Raw genomic sequence first — 9,577 nt, 5'->3', positions numbered from 1 at the left:
AAAAGAAATGTGAAGCTGACCATACCGTCCGTGTCAAATGCTAAGAAAGGTTTGCCCGAATAAAAAATACAATACAAAAACAATATAACGTATTGCAACAGTACCATTCAATATATTGGAAATACAATACAGTATATGTAAAATGACAATACAATTACAGTACAATATATTGTTTTGAACAGTTCACTGTATGGTATATGAGATTTTTGCAATATAATGTATGGGTGGTTAAGTATCGTAACAATACAAATATAGATATTTTCTCATACAAACATTTTGAAAATACAATACGATATAATGTTCATGTATTGTCTTGATTAGCAATTCGTGTATTGTTGTACAATACAAAAACAATTCAACGAACTGTATCATGGTTGCATTCGTCGTTACATCTTATGTCAAGTGACTTCTAAAAAATTACTTATTTTAACTTTTTGAATATTTTTCACCCAACATTTCTTGCTTTCTGAACTTGTTTTGTTTATTTCTTTCAGCAAAGCTTCATAGAAAAAAGCAACAGTTGTTTTACGCGAAAATAGGAATTTGACCAAAATTGTAAGGTATAAAACCAATTAAAAACAATACAATGTTCTGTTACAATATATTATATTGTTTTTGAATTGTATATCCAAACAAGAATAATATTGCTTCGACATTCGATTACAATACGCTTTATTGTATCCAATACGTTATATTGTACATTAATGGTTTATTCCATTCACTGAATGATACGTTTTTATCCGGGTGGTCAGCTAGGAAATATAATTTCAACAGCAAAAGGTGCAGGTCCACCTTCATCTCTAGCTTTAATCCTGTTCCTCAACAAGATGTTGGGCAATCTTGAGAGATTAAAAAATCCAAATTGATTTTAGCATCCGTAGGAGACGTGTCGGCTACCGGCTGAGAGATGGTTCTCTTTTGATTTGGTCGGTCATGCCTTGTTTCATTTTCCTGGAAGAAGGTTCGGCGAGGGCAAACATGCTCGAGATAAGCTATGCTGGCGGGCAAAACTAGAGCAAAGTGCCAGGAGATGCAGCAATAATCCTTGACAAAGGAGTATCCAGGTTTTCTATTGGGAGGCGCAGTATTAACCTTTCGGTTGTGGCGCGAATTTTTGTTTTACTTCGTACAACACCCTTGGTTTTGCGAATATCCCAAGAGCCTGACCACTTAGAAAGATGGCGTCTTCGGCAAAGTTGTTCGGTAATTCAAGGACTATCATTGTACGAGCCAGTTGATCCAAAATTTTGTCACCATGCGGCTCTAGTGAGCATAAAACGTTTGTTTTGCAAAAATCTCAGAAGTCTGACCACTTAGAAAGATGGCATCATCGGTAAAGTTGTTCAGTTGTTCGAATGCTTTCTTTGTTTAATCATTAAAGTTCGAGATTGGATAAAATAATGATAGCCCCTGAGCTTCTGAACAACTTTGCCGAAGATGCCATCTTTCTAAAAAGTCAGGATCCTGAACTATTCGCAAACAAAAGTTCCATGTTCACTAGCGCCGCCTGGCGTAAGGATATACGATATGAGTTTTTTCCATGGCGATACGAAACGAAACGATATGTGGAATTATGAACACTGTTCGTAACGACGCGAAACGAATAATTTAAATATTCCGTTGAACCCGATAAGAAATTCAAATCCTCGCGAAATATGTCGAAACGAAACAAAATTTGTCTGATTATCCCGCGTTTTTTTTTGTATTGTGATAATTTTGGTATACATATACTTAGGGCGATTTCTTATATTTTGAATGAATCAATTTGTCAGGGAGGTGGGAACTCTTTGAATGAGCAATCGAGCTTGAAGGTAACTGCTAAACTTCAAAAGGTTTGAGTGACAAAGATGACGAAAAGAGCTAACTGCCGAAATGCACAAGCTCCCATATCTGCAAAAAAAACAACACCCTTCGCTTTTCTCTCTATCATCACGTACAGACCATATGTTGCGCCCCTAGGGTCATTGTAAAATTGATTTTTTTGACAAAATGTATCACCTGTTTCAGTTTGTAGACAATCGCATACAAATGTAAAAAAAAAGAAAAAGTTTCAAAACATGTTCTCAGGTCAATTATGTGAAAATGTTTTACTAAACTAAGCTATGATCCAGACTCTGATCTAGTTGGGACGTAACGCCTGAAAGTAGAGGAAAGATATGAGCTGATGTTAATTCAGTTTGTAGATAACCTGTCATACGAAAGCAAATGAGATTCCAAAATTGGCCGTACTGAGCCTAGTATCTAGTCCGTCACTGAGTGTCCGAAAATGGTCAGAACCATTACACAGTGGTCCAGGCAGCAGTTCTACGCGGAGAAATGGATTTTGAAAAGTCTTACATAAAGTTGTTTGTATTAGTTAGGCCCTTTGTTTGGCGTTATTGAAAATTAGGGTGGTCCACATGTTCATAGAAATGGTGTAACTAACTTTCTTATGTGTGGAAATTTTATTATATATGCTTCAGCAAAGTTGTAGACCATTCAGTTTCAAGCAACTTTGCCTAAAAAAAGTTTTTTTTTGTGTCTCTTAAATTGACCGATTTAAAGCTTTTTTCCTACGGTGACATTGAAGGGTCAAAACAAAACTGGTTTTCTGGCTCTAGTGAAAACGCTATTCGTATATCTCATCAAAGTAGTCTATGAAACACTTTTAGAGCTTTTAAAAAATGTGTAATTTGGTGAGTGAAGAAAATCGCTATCTTCTTTCGTTTGGGAATTTATGTTGTTTTACTTTAAAAAAAAAACTTGCCTACTTTGATTGTGAATATCTCTGATTGGGGCAACCATAAAAAATATCTGTTGACGGCATTCAAAAGACAAAATAAAATTGTATATTTTATCAAAAAATTACAGATGTGTTATTTTTGTAAATCTAATGAAATGCCTTGAAAAACAAAGGATTTATAGCAGACAAACTTCAATAACTTTTGAACTAAAATAGATATCATCATCAATATTTTTGCATGAAAACTTGCGTTTTCTTAAGTTCTTGAAGACATAGACATAGACTACTTTGATGAGGATGCTGACATAAAAAAAGATAGGGCAATAAAACTGTTTTTGAAGATTTTCATCGTATGTTTTTTTTTTATTATTTTGCATTTTGGGCATGAAAATGAAATTCAAGACAAAAATGATCTTCTACAAATGGCCAAATAGGAACCACTATAGCCATAACTGGTACACTTTCCCTATATGAATTGAAACGCTAGGGCCAGTTTTGTTTGAACCACTCTATGTCACTGCAGGAAAAAAGCTCTAAATCAGTCAATTTAAGAGATACAGAAAAACTTTTTTGGCAATGGGACAAACAAAGGAACTTAACTAGTACAACCAACTTTGTGAAAGACCGTTTTTTCTAATGTTTCATTCTAAAGCTCAAAATGCATCTTTCCGCGTAAAACTGCTTTCTGGACCATAGTGCATTGATGCATGGTTCATGATTCATGATTAATCAGCTCATAATTAAATGAAGCTCAATGAGTGAGTGAATTTTAAGTTTTCTCTAAATGATCGAGAATTCGAGTGTGGTTCAAGGATGAGGTATTCCGAATCAAAATAATCGTTTCTTCGATCTCACATTTACGAACGACGATGAATGTTGTCAAATGGACTTGTGTGAGCCCCTACTTCACAACGAAACTCATCATAATGCTATGTCATTCACCGTTAACTACAACAAACTTACCTATGATGAATCTACACTGCATGGTCAACAAACATGACTTAAATTGGACCTCAACCCGACCAGAACCACATAACAAGATTATAACACATTCCTATCAGCAGCAGTTAAAAATAACAGAAGTTGATAAAATTGTGTTATCAAGATGGCTTTGTTCTCAGCTTGATATATTTTTAATAACACATTCATAACAACATTTGTTACATTTTTGACATCGCATGACAAATAACACCCGATGTTATGAACAGTAACATAGTTTGCAATAGTTTTGTTATTTTGTAACATCCTTGCAACATATTCTGTAATAATTTTGATATAATATAAACAGGGTTTGTTATATTTTAGTTTAATTTGGTGCAAATTTTGTTAGAATTTTTGTTATTTCAACTACTAACGGTACATGTTTTATAACAACTGGTGATATAAAAAAATCGTATCAGGGGAACACATTCTGTTATAATCTTGCTTCTTCCGTCTGGTCGGGAAGAGATGTGATTACGCTGATATTGTGCAAGAGCTCTTAACCGTCAATAGGTATGATATTTTCATTGAATACGAAACGTTTGACGCAGCTCAATTGAATGCATCCATCGGCTCAATTGTTAGCTACTTACGTAGGTTTGAATATTTGATAAATTAGGAAATGGTGTACATCGTGTGAATAATGCTGTCGACTTTAATGTGTTAGCATTTTATGCTACCATCTATGAAGTCTTTTCAAGACATTGCCGTTTCGTTAACAGTAAAAGAGGTGGCCCTGTATACCCCGAGTGGTTCGACTCCGAAACTGCAGTTGCACATTAACTGTTAAAGATCAAGAACAAGCTGCACAACAAGTTCCGGCGGAGCAAATCGATCCGTGATGAGGATGCGTAGCAGACAATTTAACATTCAGACGAATCCAAAAGTTTTGGAAATATTTCAGCAAAAAACGGCGTGGTACTGGAATCCCAGTTAATGTCACGTACAAATCGATGATAGCTGATTGCATCGAACGTGCAGCTGAGTTGTTTGCCGAATATTTCAATGCAGTTTACTCCGAACGAAATGAGATTCAAGTGCCCGTATATTCCCGTGCCGAAGAGCGTTTACCTGAAATAACACTGTCATTGGACGAAGTGTGTTTGAAAATGCAAACGTTGGATGTTGCCAAAGCTAGCGATCCCGACGGTATTCCGAATATTTGTATCAAAAGTTGCGTCGAAGCTTTCGCACTTCCTTTACACAAATTGTTCAATTTGTCCCTTTCTTGTAGCTATTTCTGGCTGAATTTGTGTCTCGAACTTCCCAGTGGATGAAGGATGAACTACAAGTGGCCACAATATATACAGACATGTCTAAAGCGTTTGATATAATTAACATTAATGCCATTCTGTCAGTTTTGGGAAAACACGGCATTGAATGTCAAATTCTCTGATGGCTTCGTACTTATTTGGAAAATCGGACCTGTGAGGTATGTATTGGGCTTAATGTTGTTGAAGTCATATCCCTCTCGCAGTATGATGTTGGTAGCACTGTCATTAGCAGTTAGCATCATGGTCGAGCGACATTGTTTGAGCGTCACACCGGACGTGACCATCAGCTCAGACAGGCTTCGTCACAAGTGCACCAGCAAGGCTCGGGAAAGGTAAGACCTCTTGAACCTCTCTCAATTTCGTGTGATTTCCTAACTGTGAATAAATAATGGCGAATCTCCGCGAAGCCATATTGGCTATCTAGATATTTACAGGACCCAATACGTTAAGCTACACCTAACGAGATCGAAATCATTTTGTGTTTATTCCGGGGTGCTTCAAGGTAGCCATTTGGGCCCTCTGGTCTTCATCCTTGTCATGAATGAATTGCTTAGCTACCTCGATGGAGTCTATATCCTCATTTACGCCGATGATGTCAAAACATTTATTCCTATAAGTTGTTTGAAGGATTGTCGGAATCTACAACGAAATGTTGAGCTGTTCTCCAACTTTTGTATGCAGTTTGGTCTAAAGGTCAATGTATCTAAATGCAACGTGCTATCTTTCTCTAGAAAGCTTAAGGTAAAACAGCTTGAAATCAAATTTCAATAATGTACCAAAACTTTAAGGGCACAAATCTCGCGAAAAAAGCATCAAACTACAGTGAAATTACTATTTTTGCTTTGTGCCTTTGAAATCGTGAGTAGGGGCACAAGCCGGCCATTGCGCCTGCCATGTTTGGATTCCGAGATGTGTCACCTTAATACAATCCACTATGACTATTGAATGAGTACAAATGTCATACATCGATAGTTATGTGTGAATGACTTTGGTGTGGACCTCGATTGTGAACTATCCTTCACTAAACATATTGACAAGGTAATCGCAAAAGCTAATGCCATATTTGGAATGATTAGACGGCTTGGACAGGAATTCGATGATCCGTACACAATAATTTCTTTCTACGTTGGATTAGTTTGTTCGATTATTGAGCACGCTGGGATAGTTTGGCAGTCATATTACGAAACGCATAAAAAAAGAATCGAAAGTGAACCGAAAAAGTTTTTTTCGCGTGTTCTGTTCAACAAATTGAGACCGCTGGAGGAGTCCTTCGTCGGCGAATACCAAGCTGGTTTTCGTTAGGGTCGATCAACGACGGATCAAATGTTCACCTTGCACAGAAAAAAAAATCCGTTCTCGTATACGTGAACAGTAGACGTGAACTCGTCAACAAGCAAAAATACACCGTGAACTGGATCATGTTTATGGTGAAAAATTTGAAGTAGTGGAAGAATTTGTGTATCTTGGTACTTTAGTGACTTGCGATAATGATGTTACCCGCGAGGTGAAAAGGCGTCTTGGAGCTGCGAATAGGGCTTTTTATGGGCTCCGTAACCAGCTTATGTCCCGTAGCCTGCAGACGAAAACAAAATTCGCGCTATATAAGACTCTTATTCTTCCGGTTGCTCTATACGGCCATGGATCCTGAACGTTAAAATTGGTCAACCAGAAAGCGTTTGAAGTTTTTGCGCGTAAAGTGCTGTAAACAAAACTCGGCGGTAAACAAAAAAATGTCATTTGGCGGCGTCGCATGAATCATGAGTTGTACCAAGTATATAAAGAAGTGGATATTATCAAACCCACGTTGGCTTCTTGCAGTTGAAGAGGACTTACGTTCAAGGCGACTGGAAGCGATTGGCTCAGGACCGAGTCCAGTGGAGAAGAATTATCCATTATCCAACGTAGCGGATTGTAGCCCATCAAGTATCAAGTAAGTAAGTTCAATAACTCCAGCAGTCCTCAATAACTATCGAATACCGAAATGAAGTATTTTTAATTGTTTTAAACTTTGTTTTCAAATACCATTATAATACCAAAATGAGTTATTGATAACTGAACAATACCTAATTGTGGTATGATACCAAAATATGCATAAGTTATTGCAAGTTATTCTTTCTTCCTCGGGTATGGATACAAAAATTCAACAATTATAAATATTTGATCGTCGGTTCTCCAAGTGGTTGAACATTAAAACATAAATTAATTCTCGCTGACACCGGCGCACTATTTTCACTAGGTCTTTCAAAATGTTCATAGTTTTGCTTTTTGTAAGTTTTTGTGGAGTAAGTTAAGAAACTTCATTCGGTTGGTCCAATTGATTGACCCCTCGATAGTTATAATTAAAATAGTTTTGAGGAGCCCTCGATTTTTGACAATTCTTGGCTCACTCAAACTGCCATAACCCAAGAATTTCTTCAACAACCCCTTCACAATAGCATGGTTTTGAAAAGAGAAAACATAGGAGCGTTATTTGCAAAAAATAAAAAATGTTTGGCGGCCATATTGGATTTTATCGGAAAACTGAATTTTTATGGTGTTCGCCTCCACCGATTTTATAACTTTTTATATCATTGGAAAGCTGAGTTAGTTCTACACAAAGTATGAAAAAGAAATGTATGTTTTTTGATTAAAAGTTATGTGCGATTTCGTAAAACATTTCTTATCGCGCTGGTGCAATTTGCGGTCAAATAATGGTGCTATTGCGTTTTACGCGCTTGCTGTGATGTATAAGAATGGTAAAAATTATCTAAACGATGTTTATTTTGTTTTGCATGAGATATTATAATTGTTGGCGCTAGAAAAGGGTAAAATATAAAATTCGCTTTCAAGAAAATATGCGCTAAAACTCGTCTAGCCTTCTGCTCTTCTCTGGCTACTCCCATGATCCTTAGCTAACCAGATCGCAACAAGCAACCATGCAATTAATGCTTGTAACCGTAGGTCCCAATTTGCAGCTTGTTGGCGCTGCCACAATTTCCCCACGTCTGTCCGAACCTGCCAGTAAGCCCCTATATCCAATTCCAACTCTCCCCAAAAACATATGGACAGCCTTACTGGCACGGTAAACCTAGCTGTCCATGCTTAAAAAGATCCGACAACGTCATTTCCTCAATTAGCATATGTAACAATCTTTCTAACTGGTATTTTCTGACAGTGGTTTGAGTAAGTCCGACAACCGTTACGAGTTGTGTCGGCCCAATTGCTACCCTGCGCAGAATGGTTGACAATCCGACGAAGTGTCAAACTTCGGCACTTCGTCATCGTTCTTATTGGATCGAGTGGTGGTAATATAAGACGAATCAAGGGGATTCGTCCTTCTTTGCCGTTTGACTTTTGAAGAAAATAGTAGTGCGCGCCGTAAAGTGTCCTAGCTAAAAAAGTAAGGTTACAAATTATAGTAACCATGTGGTGTATATAATAGTTTGTGCTTTTTTTCTAGTTTGCCCTAAATTACGATTAGTATCGAATGTTAGTAGTTCAAATTAGTGGTATAAAAGTGTTAGTACGGTTAGTAATAATTAAAATACGATTAATTTGTTAGTTCCTAATTAAAAATATGTTAAAACAGTTGTGAACAAGCAGTTAAACACGAAAACGAACATCTATAACAATTACCAACTTATAACAAAGAAAAGGTAAAGCATCTATTGTAAAAATTGTAATTGATTGTAAAATTGTGTAAAATGGTGGTAAATTGTGAGAGACGTATTGGTACTAATCCATATGGGTTAGGTCCGAAATCGGGCCTTTTCTTTTTGCGTTTCCTCGCGTGGTTTATCCCGGAGGAACTTCTTTTATCCGCAGTGAAGCCAAAGGACCAGTTTGGAGTGTAGGAAAGTTGGTTGGTGTGCCGATAACCAGCTTAGTTCCGCCCGCCATCTTGGAGCGTCCGTTCCAACAATAGCATCGACGCCATTTTGAAATTTCGGCCATTGCAACATCTTTACGGCTTCCTTACCGCTTTCAACGTTCGGTCAGTCGGATTAAGACCAATCCCGACAAGGAACCCGAACGAAAGAAGCCCAGCTGGTGGGCCACAGTCCGTCCAGCAACCCTACATTGCCACAATCCGTCCAACAACCCTACATTTCCACACCGGCAAGAAACAGATTCGAAAGAAGCCCAGCTGGTGGGCCCTAGTCCATTCAGCAATCACGGAATCCAGTCGATGAAGGCCATGCTGGTGGGTCATAGTCCGTTCAGCAGCCATCTCAGGGAAATAGCTTAACGCCCTCGGTCGAGGACCGAATACCGACCCTCTTTCGCCCGTTTTCTCGCCAACAACCCGCCCAATTCGCCGACATCCAGCCAAGTTAGCCACCGTTCATCACCATCAAGCCTCGCCAACAACCCACCAAAAGCGCAAGTACCATGTAACCGTCTCTCCACCATACCAATATGCCCGGATTGGGTGAATAAATCTAGTAATGTAAGCTAAATTGGCGAGTAGGATTATTTAGCCACCGCACTCCCTATAAACTTTTATATACACCTCTCTTTCCTCGCTTTTCGTACCCAAAAGGGGTTCCCAAGCCTCATTCTCTTAAGTCTGCTATAAAAGTTGACCTTCCCTTCGATTCATTTCCGCTTTGGTCCTTTG

General features: G+C 38.0%; 1 long non-coding RNA gene across 1 annotated transcript; it reads left to right on the top strand.

Moving 5' to 3' along the window:
* Positions 1 to 8,014: 8,014 nt before the first annotated feature.
* Positions 8,015 to 9,374, top strand: LOC110676747. The gene is made up of 4 exons (XR_002500683.1): positions 8,015 to 8,356; positions 8,417 to 8,484; positions 8,546 to 8,612; positions 8,710 to 9,374. It is a non-coding gene; the product is annotated as an uncharacterized LOC110676747 (long non-coding RNA).
* The last annotated feature ends 203 nt before the right edge of the window (positions 9,375 to 9,577 follow it).

The sequence above is a fragment of the Aedes aegypti genome, chromosome 2 (genome assembly GCF_002204515.2).
Source record: "Aedes aegypti strain LVP_AGWG chromosome 2, AaegL5.0 Primary Assembly, whole genome shotgun sequence".
Classification (NCBI taxonomy): domain Eukaryota; kingdom Metazoa; phylum Arthropoda; class Insecta; order Diptera; family Culicidae; genus Aedes; species Aedes aegypti.
The sequence above is the reverse complement of the archived record's forward strand: the minus strand, read 5'-3'. Positions and strand labels throughout refer to the sequence as shown.